Source organism: Cryptomeria japonica, chromosome 10 (genome assembly GCF_030272615.1).
Source record: "Cryptomeria japonica chromosome 10, Sugi_1.0, whole genome shotgun sequence".
NCBI classification, from domain to species: Eukaryota; Viridiplantae; Streptophyta; class Pinopsida; order Cupressales; family Cupressaceae; genus Cryptomeria; species Cryptomeria japonica.
This window is the reverse complement of record NC_081414.1, coordinates 318152539-318172359: the sequence shown is the minus strand read 5'-3', so window position 1 is coordinate 318172359 and position 19821 is coordinate 318152539.

Below are 19821 nucleotides of genomic sequence, written 5' to 3'. Positions count from 1 at the left end.
TTGTTCTCTGCCTTATTATTCTATCACATTATTTAAACAATTAACTAATGCTTTCATTCAAAAATTTCACAATAATATTGGTCCTAAGATTACTTTAATTAATTTGATTCATTGTAAGCAAGGTGTTAGAGAAAAATTGATTGATTTTATTGATAGATATAAACATTGGTATTCTCAAATTGCTTATCCTATGCTTGATTAACATGTTCAAAGAATTTTTATTGCTAATTTACAAAAACACATTATGGTTAAGCTTCTCTTTTCTGAGTTTACTTCCTTTACGCAATTGAGTGTAGTAATTCATAATTATCAGCTTCATGTGAGTCAATTTGAATCATCTCCTTCAATGGCTCTGGTTGATAAGAATGAGAGTACTCAACAATATTTTTCAAAGTTTAAACTAAAAAAGGGATACATCAAGTTCAATGACAACATCAATACTCCAATGGCAGCCATGACATCAGGTGTGGCTCCTTTATCCAAATACTTTAGAAAGTAATTTACTCCTCTTTCTAAGTTTGTGTAGCATAATGACATAATTGATACATAAAAAAGTGTTAAATGTTCCTCCCATCAAGCTAATTGATACATCCAAACCTTTTCCACCTTATCATGATCCCAACACTTTTTTCCAATATCATCATCAACCCAGTCCTACCATTGAGAAGTGTTATGCATTAAGGAGTAGGATTCAAGACTTTAGTGATAACAATACCATATCTGTAGCTAGTGTGAATGAAAAAGGAAACAAATTTGTAGCTCCTCCTAATCAAAAATTTCAAATCTTTACTAATCCTTTTCCTTCCCATTATACTAATGTGGTTGAGTTTAAACCTCTTGCATATTCTCCTAATGACCTTGGTCTTGAGTCTAATAATGTGGTGAACTTTGTTGATTAACCTATACCTCCTAAGGACCTATGCATTACCTTTGATCCTGGTGAGACTATTGGTGCACCTGATGGCCCACTATATATCACTATGAAGATCAAAGACAAACTCTCATGAGGGGTGCTCATTGATGTAGCATGTATGGTGAATACAATTACTAAAAAATATTTGTATACTTTATAGTTGCATCAAAATATTCAATAAATCTAATGTAGTGGTTAAGGTGTATGACTATTTCTCTTGCCCTATTATTGGTTTTATTACTCTTCCCATTGAGGTTGGTACTAAGTGCTTAGATGTCATTTTTGCTATCATTCCTACATCAGATCAATTTTGTGTGAAGTTGGGACATCCTTGGCTCTCTTCCATGAAATAAGTCCCTTCTACTATTCATAATTGTCTCAAATTTCCTCATAATGACAAAATCATAACAATTAATCATAGCAAGTATAAAACCAGGGTGAGGTGTGGGGATGTTAACCTTGATTACTTTTAACCTAAACAATTTGAGCCTCTTAAGCCTTGAACTAATGCTCTTTTTCTATCTTATCAAAAGTGGAAGAATGAGATGATCTTATATTTGAGTAAGCATAAAAATCTTAGACCTATCCCTCCTCCTCATGATGGACGCAGTCTCCTTCCTACACCTTCTATTCCTCCTATTTATGTTGTAGTTTCACCTCCTACATCTTACAAAGGGAAGCACTCAATATTTGAGCCCATTTTTCAACCTAGTAGACCCCTCCCATTCATCCTTCTTTAAAGGAAGAGAAGAAACCTATATCTATTGATCCTAAACCTTAAAAACCCTCGACTAAAACTAAAAGAAACTGTTGTACGAAATAATGCCAACAAAGACGTCATGCTAAGGCTCGTGAACTTGTTTCTCAACCTATTTCCTACCCAAAGACACCAAATGTTGACTTAGTCCCATTTGTCCAGCCTTCACCTAACCCTAGGGAGGAAGTTCAGCCTAACTCACCAAGATTAAAAATGCTTAAGAAAGATGATGGTTCATGTTCTATTCGTATTATAAATCCTATTTTTATTTATCTTGATAAAAAAAATGGATGAAAATAATGTTCATGATAACAATGATGATAATAATGATTCTAGTGATGAATATGAGCTTGTTGATGTTGACAATGATTTATCTAAACAATTCTCAAAAGCATAAATCCCATCTACTAGTGACAAACAAAGTGACTCATAATTAGAGCATAGTCATTGATTGGAACTTACAGTAGTTCCATCTACCATACTCAAATTTGCTCCTCTTGCATCTTGTCTACCTTCCCAAAACAATGTTTAGAAAGATTGGGAGGTGGATGATTTACTTGATTAGCTTCATTTGTGTCATAGATTCTCTCTCTCCTCTCTTTCTCTTTCTATTGTGGCATTCTTCTATTCGCTCTTCAATTCTTCTATTTGTTATCGCTTGTTTTGTTTACTTGGGGACAATTCAAAGCGTTGAGATCTCTTTTGGTCTCTCCCATGTTACTCAAAAAACACATGTTCCCTTCTTCCATTGTGCTTGTGGTTCCACTACCTTTGGGGGATGAGGTAAATTCAATACATACATATTGCATGATATACATTATTTATCATAAGAGCATATTGACCCCATAGTTGGTGGATCCCTTATGTGTTTTGTGACCATTATCCTTTGATTTGTCCTTTCTTGGAGGCATATCATTGTGGTAATGCGCTTATCTTTTGGATGAATGTATGCTACCTTAAATAAATTGCTCCCAATAAGGGGTATACAATATCTTTAAAATGGGGGCATACACTCCGCTCAATGTTTCACTTTATGTGCACACACTATCACATGCCTCAATACTTAAGCTACTTAGAAAACTAAGCCTTTGCTTTGTAATTTGGTATTATCATTTTTCATGACTCAAAGTAAGCAAACCTTGCTAGGCTATTAGTAATGATCCTATCTCTCTTTCTTATGATGTCCCTTTTATCTTGATGTTGAAGTAGTGTGATTGTAAAGTCCCTTGGGAGCTTGGTGTATCTTGCCTCTTTGATCACTTGATGAAAGTTTTTCAATGCAAACCTTTATACTTTACCGAGAGTATGCTTAGTCTCATACTCCTGCTAAGGTGGGGGTTAAATGTAGCATCCTAAATTGTACTCCCTTACAATTTTGTCCTTATTTGGGCCCTCACCTTGGCATTCGTTCCTCAAGGCTTGATTGAAGCCCTGATTTTTCTCACACCATGCACCAAAACTCAATATTTCCAACACCTATGCTTTTTCCCTCAAATTTTTGAGTCCCTGATTGGTTAGGACCAGAGCGTTGATGCCCTGGTCCTCTAGGGTACCCTCGCTCTCATCCTCCCAATCAGGGCCCATTTTGGGGCCTCTCAACGGTAAACTTGAAATGGGTGGGAACCAAGATCCTATGTCCATTCATATTGGAAAAATAAAATTGACCAAGTATGTATAAAAGGAGGTCTAACCCTCTCATTTTGATATATACATCCGATCAATTAATCGCACATATCAAGCATTCATTCAAATTCAAGTGAGCAAGCATTCAGTCTTCTTTCAAGCATTAGAGCAAAAGGAAAGTCAAGATTCAAGCATTAGAGATGACATTCATGTTTCATGTTTTATGTTTTATGAAGACTACATGAAACCCTAATTCTTCGTGGAGACAAATAAAACTTCATAAAGAGGTATAACGTTAGTGTTTTAGATATTTTAAGCATTTCCCCCAAAAGGAAATCATTTCCATATAACAATTCATTTACATTTCAATTCTATTTCATGGTTAATTCCAAAATCGAGGTTTGACCTAAGGAAAACCCCTATTCCCAACCATTTTCCCTTCTCTACTGTGTGCAGGAATAGGTACGAAGCTACAATTTTCAGGATTGACATTATTCACATAGACGAACATATTCCCTTTTGGATGAAAAAAAGTTTAGAGAACCAGAGCGACGGGAATTTTGGTCCCAACAATTCAAGGCGACCTTTTGGGAACAAATTTGAACACTCACATATTGCTCAAATCCAGGTTTGTGGTCTTTTTTATGATTGTAGCTCACTATTTATGCATAATTACTTCAATTTCAATATGTTTACCCTAATTTCAACATTCTCACAATTCAACTTAAAAAGAGGGAATCAAACTCCATCCAGTGAATCTAATCAAAATTCTTAGCCCTATTCTTTGTTGAATTGAGGCTAGATCTATTCAATTCACCCCTTTTTAATGTAATGGTCCCTAAGAAAAAATATGAGTGGTTTTACTACATCATTGGGTGAAACCCTAATATTTTTCACCATAACAACAATATATGCATGAAATCAAAAGGACGGCAGGGTACATATCATCTCTTTGTACTCCTTTGGTCGCTTGTGTCATCAAACTCACTCAAATTGGTCAAATCACTCTGCCATAGCTCTATTGTTGTGCTCTTAAGTCACCTTCGCTCTACACCTTGAACTATAAAATTGATGGATGCAAATGATGTGGTCCCTATCTAACCCTCCTATTTATAGGTGTGGTAACCCTAAATGCCCGTGTTGACCCTCGTGGTCATCATGACTCCCCGAGACCCCATCTTCTCCTGTCCTTGGACTTTTTCACCTACCTATCCTTCCTACTTAGCCTTTTCTACCCTTTTTTTCCTTTTTCAAGAGATTGTCTGAATTTTTCAAAAAAAAAATCACCCAATCTCTCAAGGCAGCATGTCGTCTTCCTTACCAGGGGCAACCTATCATATCAGTGTTATATTTTTCTTTGAAACAATGTGGCAAGTTGCATTGTGTCAAAGATGGGAAAATGTAGACACTTAAAATTGTCCTAGCCTAATTAAATAAATATTTTATTTAATTAATTACTTTATCCTAAGCCTTCTATTAATTAAATAGATTTTATTTATTTTAATTAATTCACTAATCCTCTTTTAGCCTTTCCCTATTTAAATAAATATTTTTATTTATTTAAATTATCTTTTCCCTAATTTAAATTAATATTTTATTGGACCAACCTTTTCTATTAATTAAGTAAATATTTATTTATTTAATTAATTCACTAGCTTTTTCCCCCATGATACTTGTCATTCATCTCTCAATTCACCTTTAACCACCTCTCTATTATTTTCTAATTTCCTATACCTACCCTCTAATCTCAACCAACCATTTATCCTTCCACCTCTTAATCCTATCCCTCCATTTCTAGGGTGCTCTCTTTAAAATAGATCTCTTTCCCTCTCTTTTTATCAATCAATCAAGTGAAGTACCTACACTCTGCCGAATTGCATACACAACCACAATCCATTCTCTATTGAGCTTTTCCGCACATAAAATCTGAGAGCAACCATAATATATAGAGCAAGATAAATGGAGATAGGAAGACAACAATATCAAACCTAGGAGCATGTGAAGTTATACATTTCTCTATTTGATGTTCGCATGATCTAGGTTCTCTATTGATTTTATGTTGGATTCATAATAGAACTAAGTTTAGTGGTTGAATCTCATAGGTTTTACAATAATTTTAGTTTCTAATTTTAACTTAAACAAGTAGAATTTGAAAAGGAAAACCAACATAGAATAGCAATGCATTACACATACTAAAGGGCATTTTTAGTATGAGGAGCAACTCATCGACCATCATTTATGCACCTTATTCTCTCTTTAAGCACTTTTTTCCTATAATATTTCATATTTTACCTTTGAATGTTTGTTGGTCCTTGATGGTTTGAACCACTAATTTCCTTCACAATCTCCTCTATCTATAGATAGATTTAATCAGAGGTGGCTCAACCTATGCCACGTATTTATTTTCTCTCCACACAATCCCCACGTCACCCTACCTATCCTCAATAGCCTCCACATATATCTGATGTGCAAACACAATCCTATTGACCTTCAAGCACATTTTTAAGGAAGGTATTATTTTTTTCTTGGGAAGTTTAGCTACTTAATGTTTGTTGATGCATTTGAAGAGGTCCACCACCTGCATTAGCTTCTATCATGACATACTATGTTAATATCCATGAGTTTAATCTGACTCATTTATCATCATCTGCATGAATATGACAACCCCTATTCCTAAATCTTCTATGGTTCCTAATTCATCATATGAGTATTTTTTACCTCATAGCTTTGGCTTGGAGATATTTTAACATCAATCATGGGCATCATTTCAATCTTTTGATTAGGTAAAGCATTCAAAGAACTTTCTATTCCTTCTTGCATCTTCCTATCTAAAATGGGAAGTCATCTTACACACATTTATGGTGTTGTTTCCTCCCAAGGGGATATATTTTGTTTAGTGATTGTGGGCCATCTTCACTATCCATTGTCAAGCATCTACTAGCACTATAGGAATCATTATGAAGGGGAGTTTTCATGTTTTCTCTCCTCTTATCAATTGTGGGAGGCATGGAGTTCATTCCTTCTCACTTTTGGGGGGGTCACATGACCTTCTCTCTTTTCTCTCCTATGGTGGGAACATATTGTACTTGTGTTATAAGTGCTCGTTGAGGCTCATCATGAGTCCTTTCTTCTATGACTTCTCATCTTCACACTTGTACATTTAATTTCATACATTGTTTCTCTTTTGGAGAGGAATTTTGTTCCCATTGGTTTTTCTCCTTTTTTCTACTATGAGAAATTTGTACATGAGTACCTAGCATGGCCTAGTAGTTGGGACTCATCATTATGCATGTACATTATTTCTTGAGTTTCACTTGCAAGGGATGTTAGTGTAAATAGTGTCATTATAAAACTAGTTAGCTAATCACCTTTCTAGGATTGACCTATTCACACCAAGCCTAAGTTTACTTAGGATTTTCCATGCTTTTGTCTCACCTTATGTGGTTGATATGTGTGTCCTCACTTTTTGAGACACCTATTGTATTAATGTTTGACACTTGCTCACACACTTTTTGAGTGAGCTTACAATTGTTCCATCTTCAGAGGTTTAGTCATAGTTTGAGTCCTACCTTCACACTGCCTCCACCTTACCTATGTATGCAAAGTTCCTCATTGTATTTATTCATTTTATATATGATAGACATGTTCTTGTGCACTATTTTGTTTCACTAGTGGAAGGTTGATTTGTGCTTTCAAATCCTAGGCTTACTTTACCAATTTGGACACTCTTAGAACTTGTGATTATGTATGAATCCCTTGTAAACATGTTTTAGGGTTCCTTTTAGTTGGGTGTTACTATAATAATGTTAATTTAACACATTCAATTGTTCTTGAATGTGTGCTAAATTGGTATTGGGAAGTATGGTGAGTGGGACAATGGTAAAAGGAACTTTGGGCATCAAGAACAATTTGTAAGATGTCAATTAAGGTCTTTTTTTGGATTTAGATGATAAAATTCAATAAGTCCATATAACTACAAAAGGATATAAAGTCTCTCTTCTGAAATTTTTGCATACATTGAGTTTTTGTGGGATATTTTATGTGTATTCATACTTTTCATGATATATTTATTGTTGAATTTGTTTTATTTTCTTCCCTTAACATTTCATTAAAATAACTCATAAATTAAGGTATTAGTACTATTTGTGAGCATATTTTTTAAGAATAAGTAAATATTATATCACATCAATATCCATGTATATGTTGTTGCAAGGTGTGCTCCTTGGTATCCTTGTGTTGTACAGTGCAAGCAACGGGTTTGTGACATAGCTTAACCGCCTCCCGTGGATTCTGTGTCATGCGGTTTTATCGGGCATTAATAGGTTGATCTTTGGGTGCAACGGCAACCGTGTTTCCAACAAGTGGTATTAGAGCTTGGGCACAGGTTCAAACCCCCCACTTGCGTTGGGGGTATTATTGCAAGGTGTTTGCCCTTGGTCTCCTTGTGTTGTGTAGTGTAAGCGATGAGTTTGCGACATGACTTAACTGCCTCTCATGGATTCTATGTGTCATGTTGTTGTATCAAGCATTAACAAGTCAATCTTTTGGTGCAAAGGAAATTGTGTTTCCAACATATATTAATAAGAATAGGAATCACACATAATTATTAGAAGGATCATGAGTTATGCCTCCCATATTTTGGTAGACTTTATGACCTTGTGTAAAGAAAGAAGGGTAAATATTAGAGGAGTATCATTTCAAGAATATAATTAGAGAATTTCCTAAGTCATGAGCATGGGAATGAAAGACAAAAAATGCTAAAAGAAAAAAGAAAAGAAAAAAAAGGATAAAGATGAAGAAGTTTTAGCTTTTTTGAATATTGGATGAAAAAAATAAAAATTCCAAGGGAATTTCCTCAAAGATTTCATTGGCCAAAGCCTCAAATAAAGTATTGCACAAAATAACAAGGTATATAACATTAGGAGGGAGCAATTAATATGGAGGAGAGAAGGAGGAAGCTAGGGTTTTCAGGAGGAGGTGTCACTCAATCGCAAGGATGGGATCACGATCATGGACAGAGGGTGAACCAACGGCCATGGTGTCCAGGGTGTTCAAATCAGTGGCATCGACAGGAGACGGGAAGGAGACGAAGAGAGGTTTTCAGTTGGGGGAATAACCGATTTCCTTTTGAGCATGATAAATCCAAATGGGTCCATTCAAGGTATCTGAGCTTTCCGAAATGGAACAAGCAGTAGTCGGAGGAAAGGTTGAAGAAGAAATTCCAGGTACCCCTGAAAGACCTTTCCCTTGGTGGGATACCGACAACGTCTGAGAAATGGATGGTGAGCATTTGCATTGAGTCAGAGGCTTGGAAGGAGTCGGTACAAATCTTGCATGACAGGGCTTTTTTCATGAAATGGGGAGGTGATTGGCCTGCTTTCCCCAAAGTGAGAAACTGGGTCAATGAAGAATGGGGGAACCACTTCGAGATAAAAACTCTAACAAATGGGTTTTTTCTTATCATTGTCGGGTCGGCTGAGGAGAAGATTGCACTGATGGACTCGGGGCCTTTTTTGATGTTGGGAGTTGGTTTTTTTATCAAGGATTGGACCCCTAATTTTGACCCAAGACAAGCCACCATTGGGGAAATTCTTGTTTGGATAAGATTGTACAATCTCCCACACAAATACTGGAAGGAGGAAGTCTTCAAGAGTATAGGTGAGAAAATAGGGAGATTCATCAAGTCAGATGAAGCGGTTGATAAACTTAGTTCATGCATGTATGCCCGAATCTGTATTATGTGGAAGCCTCATCCAAGGCTCCCGAAGGTTGTTGAGATTAGGTCTCCAGAGGGTGTATGGAGACAAGATATAGAAATAGAAGAAATCATGGTCAAATGTAAGTCCTGTAAAGAATGGGGCCATGAGGAACGGGATTGCTTGTCTAGACAAAAGGGGAAAGGAAGGGCAGATCGTGCTCTGGAGGAGCAGCTTTTAGTAGGCTCGGAAGCAGTCCAGAGCTTGGGAACTCAAAAGAACAATCTAAGTTTGGTTTCGAGGGCCATAAGGGATGAGTTTCTTTGCCACAGCCCAGACATGCAAGAAGGGATGGAAGTACTACTAGACTCTTGCTCTGGTAAGGATAAACTGCAGAAGGTCGATGCGTTGGATGGAGTAAAGTCTGTTGAGATGATGCAGGGCAGAGTGGAAGAGTCAGTGGTTGAACTTCTTTAGGTTCAAGGAGATTGTCTGGGAGAGGAAAAAGTGGGTCAAGCTTGTATGGGAAATGGTGGGGGTGTTGGTTCTCCTTTAGAAGGGAAGATAATGGAGGTTGAGTATGGGTCTGTGGTAAAGGATTGTGCAATCGATGGGGGTTATCCAACCCAGCATAGGTTCTACAACACCTCGGCGGATGGGTTGAAGGGAGAGGAGATGGGTTTAAGTGCCAAGTCCCTAGTAGTTGTAGAGGATTTGATTGAGAATGTGGATGGTAATAGTTTTAAGGACATCCACATGTCCCCAGGCAAGGTGAACGGTTTATCAGCAAAGCTGGAGTTAGAGGAGGAGGAAGGATTTAGCGATGATTCTCTGGGGTTGTCAACAGAAATAGGGGAGACAGAGGTTAGGACTATCAAACAGACTAAACTAAACCCCTCTAAGTCTAAAGGGAACTTGAGAGGAAGGAAGAATAGGCAGAAGTTGCTCGACGAAGTAGGCAACATGAAGGGATAGACAAGACTTCTAAGATCCAGGAGAGACTTATTCTCTCCTGGGCAGCAATGAAGTTCCTAACCTGGAATGTCAGGGGCTGCAATGCCCTTGACAAGTGACGTCTGATCAAAAGAGGTTTTGATCAGGCCAAGCCGGAAGTAATTTGTATTCAGGAGACTAAGTTGGGTCGTGAAGCAGTTGCTTGTATCTTCGAGGTAAGGAAGAGATGGTTTGGACACTTTGTGGATTCAGATGAGGCGTCAGGTGGGCTGGGCATTCTGTGGAATCCTTTGGTTGTTCAAGTGGAAGTTGTCTCAAGTTCTAAGCATTGGCAGTTGGTTAAGGTGATTTCGAAGACTATGAACTTCTCTTGCTTTTTGTTTAATGTCTATGGGCTGACTTTGGCTATAGATAAGTGCAGATTATGGGGGGGTATCTCTAAGCGTCTAGAGGAAGTGAGGTCATCTTTAGCAATTATTGTTGAAGATTTTAACACCACCCTTTCTTCCTCTGAGAAGCATGGAGGGGTGAGGAGGTTGAGTCAGTCGCAATCGAACTTCCAAGCTTTTGTTGATGGGAATGCTCTGTTTGAAGTGGTAGCTAAAGGTGGGGAGTTTACATGGACTAATAAACGTAGAGTCTTTTCTAATATTGCTGAGAAACTTGATATATTCTTCCTTGAAGGGGATTGGAATTTAGCCCCTATGGTTTTTGAGGCTAAGGTTTTAGCCATTTCGGGTTCAGATCATTTCCCGGTCTCCTTGGTTGTGCAGAAAGATGAAGTTCCAATTCGATGTCCCTTCAAGGTGGAAAAGATGTGGATTAGGGAACCGATCTTTAAAGAATGTGTAGTTGGGTGGTGGAAAGAGGCCCCTGTGGTGGAAGGGTTCTTGGCCTATCAGTTTTTCAAAAAGCTTAGTTTTGTAAAACAGAAATTAAAATCTTGGAATAGGGAGGTGTTTGGTAATATTTTTTATGAAAAGAGAAGGCTTGAAGGAGAGTTGCAGGCTTTGAACACAAAACTCATGGTGGAAGGAATGGATGAAATGGACTTCCTCATAGAGAAAGATCTTCTTAGAAAGTACGGAGAAGTTCTACAGAGGGAGGAGATTTATTGGAAATAGAAGTCACGCAAAAATTGGCTGAAAGCAGGTGATAGAAACATGAAATTCTTTCATAGTTCGGTGAAAGCAAGGCGAAGTATTAATAGAATTCTTTCCTTGAGGCTTGCGGATGGAATGATCACTGAAGACCCGGATCGCATAGGTAAAGAGGCTGTGGACTTCTTCAAAAATTTGTTTAGGAGAAGTGGGATTGCTCAGTCGGGCTTGCAGACTGAGCTATTGGAGCTAATCCCTCCCATAGTTTCAAGGGAGGACAACATCATGCTTGAAGAGCCTGTTTCACTAAAGGAAGTCAAAGCTATTGTTTTTGGGTTAGGTGGGGAGAAAGCACCAGGACCATATGGGTTTCAAGCTTTCTTTTTTCAGTTCTTTTGGGGTGAGCTTGGTGAAGATGTGCTAGCTGTGGTTGAAGAGTCTAGGTCCAGAGGCTTTGTTTTGAAGGAATTCAATTGCACTTTAGTGGTGCTAATTCCTAAGAAGGCCAAGTTGGATGGGATGGAGGAGTTTCGTCTAATTTCACTGTGCAACACCATCTACAAAATTATCACAAAAGTTGTTGCTAACAGGCTCAAGTTAATTCTTGAAAAGATGATCTCTTGTGAACAGAGTGGTTTTACCCCTGGAAGGAATATTGTGGATGGGGTGATTGTGGCCCATGAAGCTATTCACACGACTATGAAGGGTAGATAGAGGAGAGTGATCCTGAAGCTTGACATTCAAAAAGCCTATGATAGGGTGGATAGGTCTTTCCTTATGGCTGTGTTGGTACGATTTGGCTTTGGTAAGTCCTGGATTAAGTGGATTTCTAGTATGATTATGCAGTTCTCAGCCTCGGTTTTAGTCAATGGTAGCCCTCAAGGCTTATTTTCGATGTCTAGGGATATTCGGCAAGGGGATCCAATATCCCCCTTTCTCTTTATTTTGATGGATGAAGTTCTCGAATGGTCAATTTCTCACAAGAGAGCTCAAGGGTTGTGGAAGGGTATTGAGATTGCCCAAGGGGTGGACTCCACAACTCATTCTCAGTTCGCTGATGACACCTATCTTTTCGGTGTTGCTTCTATGCATAAGGCTTCAATTATGAAGAAAGTTTTGATCAGATTTACTTGGGCCACTGGTCAGGAGATAAACTGGCTCAAATCGGAGATCTTCTTCTTCCATACGGAATGTTGGTCCCAAAGAGCTATTGCTAGACTATTTGGGATTAAGATTGGACATCTGCCTGGTAAGTTCCTTGGTATGCCACTCTTTGTTGGTGCTGGTAAGTTGAACATCTAGAAAGGGTTATTAGATGGCTGTAAAGCTAAGATGGAGGGATGGAAGCGTAAGTGGCTTTCTTTGGCTAGTCGCATTCTAATGCTGAAGTCAGTTGTATTGGCTATGCCAATTTTCCCAATGGCTTGCCTCAAACTCCCAGGTTCTACCATTAAGAGTATGCAGCAGAAGATGAGAAAGTTTTTGTGGAATGGAAACCAAGATCAGGATAAAATCCTGCTCATGGCATGGGACAGATTTTGTAAACCCAAAGGTGGGGGAGGGGCGGGACTCCGTGATTGGAAGATTATTAATGAGGCCATGGGGGCTAAGTTGGTATGGCAAATGTATAGTAAATCGGAGTAGAGATGGGTCAGAATTCTTCAAGCTAAATATTTGGATAGTAGAGAAAACGAAAGGATTCTTACAGTGAGAGATCCCCCGAGAGGGTCGGCTTTGTGGAACTTTTTGGTGAGTTGTTTCCTGATCACAAATCACCTTTCTTGGCGTATTGGAGATGGGCGTAAGGCAAACTTTTGGCATGATTCCTGGGATGGTCATCCATCATTAGAGTCCTAGACCCCCCAGCAAATAGTTTTAAAGACTTGTCAGGTTTGGGGATCAAAGGTGAGTTATTTTTTGTCGCAAGATATGCCATTGTTGGGATAGAGATCGAGTTGGAAAGACCCTCGGGTGTTAAATTTGGGGGGAGACAAGGAAAGATATCTGAGTAAGATCCTAGAAAATGGTGAAGTTTCATTTTCAAGGGAGGAGGATGAAATTGTCTGGTGCAGGTCCAAGAGTGGCTGCTACTCTGTGAAAGTGGGAGTCTCCCTTTTGGAAAGTGATGTCAAGTCGAAGGAGTGGGAAACTACGGTGTGTTGGAATAGTGTGTGCCTTCCGAAAGCTGGAGCCTTCTCTTGGCTAGCTGGCAATAAGCGGATTCTTTCTGGAGATCGTCTGTGGAAAATGGGGTTTGCAGGCCCTTCGCTGTGTGCTATGTGAAAAGGCAGAGGAGGATGTGGACCATCTTCTGCTAAATTGTGAGTTCGCTCAGAAGGCGTGGCTCTTTGGGCTACAAAGATTGAATTGGAAGGGCCCCATGGCTGGGAACTTCAGTGATTGGTTGGAATCTTGGCCGATTTTGGGTAAAAATTCTATCTTTGCTGCCATATGGAAGATTTTGCCCTCTACCGTTTTATGGGAACTCTGGAAGGAGTGAAACCGAAGAGTGTTTGAAGGAAAAGCGGAAAATTGTAAGCGTTTTTTGACTAGATTTGAGAGGGCTATTTCAGAACTAGTTTCTAATGCTGCCTCCCATGTGAATTTAGCCAAGACTCCTTTTTCACAGTTTGATGCTAGTTTTTTATTAAGCTAGCCTCTGGTTAAATTCAGGCCTATTAATGGGCTGTTGAGGGCTAATCTTCAGAGTATGGGAATATCAACCCCGGAGTGGACTCCACCTGAGAAGGGGTGGATTAAGATTAATTTTGATGGTGCATTGAGGGGCAACCCAGGGGCCTCGGGTGTTAGGGTGATTGCTCATGATGATCGGGGAAACATTCTAGCCATTGGGGCCAAGAGATTGGTGGATGGAATGAACAACGTTGCTGAATGTCATGCAGCGTTGGAAGCAATCCTAATGGTTGGGAAATTGGGGGTCAAGAAACTTCATTGGAAGGTGACTCTCAGGGTGTGGTGAATGGGATAGCTCGAGGGCGAATGGAAGCGTGGCATTTAGACAAGCAGGTGCGTAGAATGCAACTTTTGCTGAATGAATTTGAAGACTTTAAGGTGACTCACGTCCTTCGACAAGCAAACTTGGAAGTTGACAAACTTTCCAATGTGGGAGCGAATGGCTCCTTGGAAAATATGTTAAGTTTGTTTGAGGACTTTAGAAATTGTAGTCCTCTTGACTATGATTTTGAGTAGATGGCTTATTGTAGAAAAGTGAACCCAAGCTCGATTTGAAATGACCATTCGTTGCCATGGTTCTGTGGGAATTTAAGTTCCTCGTGGTGTGTGTTTTACAAATTTACTACAAGTGGCCTTGAGGTGTTGGTTGATGATGGAGGTGAGCAGTGTGAGTGACTGGTGATGATGTTTTGAGTTCAGCGAAGCGTGTGAAGTACTCATGACATGTGATGGAGGCGGCTTTAATGGCCTTTGTGCTTTGATTCCTGGCATTTTGTGGTGACTTCTTGGTGGTAGGCAAAGTGTACAGGGTTTCATCTTTTGTAGAAGAGCGCAAGGATGGAAGCAAATTTTTCATTGGAATCGGATGGACAATTGCCTATGTTTCGTGGGCTGGTATTGAGGATTAGGTTAACGAACATCTTCAAAGTGCATGGAGACATTTTCTGGAGGGCAGTTAGGCTACTGTTGGGAGAGGAATTTCTGACTTAGGATTGGTGGCCTAGAACAAATCTTGACATTTCATCGCTTTTTACTGCTTTGGCCTTGCAGGAGGGGACGTCGGTTGAGGAAGTGCAATGGATTACTTCCCTAGTGTTAAGACCCAAATGGGTAGGAGGTTTGCAAGAAGTGGTGGCCTGAGCTGTCATTGGCGAGGGTTTGAAGAAGGCGGAAGGCCCGAGCAGGAGGATTGGAGTGGCCGTTGGGGAGCTATAGCCTTTTGTCCTCTGGTCCACTTCTCGGTCAATTGCTTTGTAGGAGGAGGATGCAAGGAATGGCTGGGGTGAGATCGTGAACTTTGTTCGCCAATTGGGGCTAACTAAACGTGTTAAGATCCATAGAAAGGTGACTCCCATTCGGTCTGAGGCCCCTCTAGACGAGGTGGGAGGCCTTTGGTTCAGCATCAGCTTCCAAAGAAATCAGTGAAGGTGGTGGAGCATGAGTCGTTGAGTGGAAGCAGGCCAGGAATGGTGCCAGGTGGAGGGAGCGTGACGCAGGAGGCTGGACCCAGCAGAGGTATTCCCAATTTCTCAAGAGAGGAGGCATTGGGGTGGTTTTGTAGCTAGGTTTGGGTTGGTCGGGGTTTATTGTGTGGTTTTTTGTATTTGTTAGCAACCCTTTTTTGTGGTTGTGGGTCATGGTGGCATGGGGCTTGGGTTCTTTTTTGTAGTACGGGAGTGACCCCTTTGTGTTGTAGATTGTCTATATGCTCCTTCAATGTAATTGTAGCTAGGGAATTGGAAATCATCAAAGCAATTCAATATTAGTCATAGCTCAATCACGAAAGCAGATTGCAATGATCAATCCTAACACACTCAATAGAGACATGAAAAGCAAAACATTCAAAGCTAAAAACTAAGCAAACCAAATGTAGATCTGAATGTCTCCTTCATGCGGCTCCAATGTCCTTCTTTCTTCTCCAAATAGCCTTTGTTTGTGGATCTCACCTTCAAGTGCAAAAGAACTAATGTGAAAGCAAGATTGACATTGGCACAAGAATACTCAAAGCATGATTGATTCGACAAAGTAATTCAAACAAGAGATTATTAGATCGATAATGTGATTATTAGATTGAGATTGAAGAAATTCATCCAATTTATAGACAAATTGGAGAGATGATCAAATTAGCATGAAGAGATTCAAATGAAAATTGCAAATCAATTATGTCAATTATGACAAATTATGCACTTTCTATGCAAAATTGATTGATTGATAATTTATGACAAATTATGACAAATTTCTATGTCAAAAATTGATTGATTGTCAATTATGACAAATTATGACAAATTGAAATGTCATTCCCATGAAATTAGGAGGAAAATAGGAGAGAATTGAAATTAGGAATTAGAAAATTAGAAAATTAGAAAATAGGAATTAGGAAATTAGTGAATGAATTAATAATTTTTCATTTATTAATTAATTCATAAAAAGAGGAATAATTAGCCAATTAAATGAACATTTAATTGTGACACGAAGACTTAGGATAAATAAATAATTTATTAATCCTAAAGGGAGAAATGACAAACAAGGTTAAATGATTAAATCACGAAACCCTAGAAGATGAATTAGCAATGCAAGGATGACAATTAGGTCTTGATGAAAGATAATTGACTCAATCATGATTTTGATTAACAAAGGACCAATGTGATAAAATGATTTGATTGATAAATGCGCCAATTGACGAGGAACAATGACAAATTGATCCAAATTGAGAAAGACGACGATCGATGACAAATCGATCACAAAATGACAAAATTGACAAGAAGACAAGGATCGATGACAAAATAGATTGTAAGACGACAAGATTGAAAATGACCACAATCGATGACAAATCGATCGCAAAATGACAAGATTGAACATGTCAACGATCGATGACAAATCAATCGCAAAATGACAAGATTGAAAATGATAAGGATTGATGACAAATCGATCGCCAGATGATAAGATTGATAAGAGGACAAAACCCTAATTAGGATTGACGATGTCCAAAATGATGACAAATGAGCACGCACATTGATGAGATAGGATAAGATCGATCAAAATCATGACTGGAGAGTGTTGTCGACAAGACCAAATTTGAGAGCGAGACAAATGAAGAATGTAGAAGAATGACTCGATGCTCGCAAATGATAAAGACCAAGTGCGTGACATAGGAGAAACGTTAATGCGACGCAAAAACCTAAAATAAGGCAATGCGCAAATGTTAAAGTATGATTCTGCAGGCGTTGACCATTTTTAGGTGTCTACAGTAATACTTTTCTATTATTAGCAATATAATACATAATGTTATCGATCAAAAAAAAAAAAACATTAGGAGGGCATTATAAATATGATATCCCCTATCATTTCATAATTTTGAATCATTTCAAACATAAGAAACTTATAATAATTCTTTATTATATGCTTGTGTCAATAGAAAACTTGGTTCTAGATATCGAAGCCAAAAACTCTATAATCCATATTCGCAAAGCTTTAATATTTTTACTATTTAATCATGCAAAAAACATAAATGAGGTTTAATTGGCACATTCCTTTAAATATTGTTTTTCTAACTCATGTTTATGTTGTCACGAAGGATTGCACTCATGATGGCTAAGTATGAAACTCAGCAATCCTATGAAACATGAGAATACTTTCAGGCCTATGGGTATGCCTATAGTGAAATTATACCTCTAAATTACAGGTCAGCTTCATGTATGATGAATCTCCTGCAAACTATTTCTTGATGGGAAAAGGGATAGAAGGAATACTGAAATTAAACCTATCCTACGAGGTAATGCACCAAATGATCTTTCTGAGACCTGCAACCTATTAACTCACAATACTTCTCAATAAATCAACTTTCTTTATACACAACTCGTCTTATATTCAAATCAGGCAAAAGTGTTTCATAAGAAGATTGACTTTCAAGTTATTGAAGGAAAACTACATGCTCTCACAACCATAACAACTAAATAATTCAATACAACCTATGACCTACCTAATTTTTTAATATTCCATATAAATGTGCATAAATGAGACAAAATTTAAGGATTTCATACATTAAATCACAAAAATTGCATCAAAAGCATTCATACAACACACACGACATAGATTTGAGAAGGTAAAACAATGTTACTTTATTGCTAAACAAAGGTGTTGTTGTTACAAAACCTAGAAAACTGAGCTACAATATTGTCCTTGAGCATGAAAGGGTCTAAAAATAGTCCACAATCATGTTGAGGAAAGAAAGAACTTAGAAAAAATAATGAAGAGGAAAGAAATATTTATAGAAGACCATCTCCAAAAATCTACATGAAGAAACCCTTGGGCAAATTTTCCCAAAATAGCATGAAAAGCACATGCAAAAATCTGTCAAAAACACTCTCTAATGATAAATATAGCTCCCCAACTGAAACTACATGCAACTGATACTCTGACTGCCAAAAATAGTTCCCCAAAAAGCACTAATTCCTCTGAAAAACCCGCATGTCGTCAATGCCAAATATAGTCAATAAAAAAGGCACCTCTCTCTTTTAAAATTTGCATGTTGCATATATTTTTTCCTTCTCCTTTTAAAAAATAATAATTTTATTTAAAAATTTATTTAAAAAAGGATTGCACTCATGATGGCTAAGTATGAAACTCAGCAATCCTGTTAAACATGGGAATACTTTTAGGCATGTGGGTATGCCTATAGTGAAAGTAGACCTCCGGATTATAGGTCGGCTTCATGTATGATGAATCTCCTGCAAACTAATTCTTGATGGGAAAAGGGATATAAGAAATATTGAAATTAAACCTATCATATGAGGTGATGCACCAAATGATCTTTCTGAGACCTGCAACTTATCAACTCACAATACTTCTCAATAAATCAACTTTCTTTATACACAACTCATTTTATATTCAAATTAGACAAAAGTGTTTCATAAGAAGATTGGCTTTAAGGTTATTGAAGGAAAACTACATGCTCTCACAACCATAACAACTGAATAATTCAATACAACCTATGACCTGCCTAATTTCATAATATTCCATATAAAGGTGCATAAATGAGACATAATTTAAGGATTTCATACATTAAATAACAAAAATTGTATCAAAATCATTCGTAAAGCATACAAGACATAGATTTCAGAAGGTAAAACAATGTTGCTTTATTGCTAAACAAAGGTGGTGTTGTTACAAAACCCAAAAAACTGAGCTACAATATTGTCCTTAAGCATGAAAGGGTTTGAAAATAGTCCACAATCATGTTGACGAAAGAAAGAACTAAGAAAAAACAATGAAGAGGAAAGAAGGATATATAGAAGACCATCTCCAAAAATTTGCATAAGAAACCCTTGGGCGAATTTGCCCAAAACAGTGTGCAAAGCACATGCAAAAATCTATCAAAAACACTCTTTGATGATAAAAATAGCTCCCCAACTGAAACTGCATGCAACCGATACTCTGACTACCAAAAATAGTTCCCCAAAAAGCACTAATTCCTCTGAAAAACCCGCATGTTGTTCATGCCAAATATAATCAATGAAAAAGGCACCTCTCTCTTCTGAAATCTGCATGCTGCATATATTTTGCCTTCTCCTTTTTAAAAAAAATAATTTTATTTAGACATTTATTTAAAACAATTAATAATATTGTTTTTTAAAATAAATTTTGAAATAAATTTATAATTTTAGTTATTAACTTTTTATAGTTTAAAATAACTTTATTAAGGATTTTAAATAATTATGAATCCTTAATAAAGTTATATTAAAATATAAATTAAGGCAAAAAGAAAATAATACAAAGCTTTTTTATAAGCCTTTCAACCCTTTATCTTCGGACTATATTTAACCTAGGAAGTCTTTGACCACTGACTAAGAAATATATGCATGAGTTATTTGTTAAAAACAAATCAAAAGAAAGCCTTAAGATAATTTGAAATTGGGCATGCAAAAAAGAAGCTCAAACCCTAATTTCATGCATTATTTATTTCGTATCTTCCTGAAAAGAATCTGTGGCGGCCACCATGCATGAATTTGGAACTGGAGTATGATATGAGGGTTTCCCAAGGATTCAACTAGGGTTAAACTAGATGTTTTTGCATGAAGAAAACAT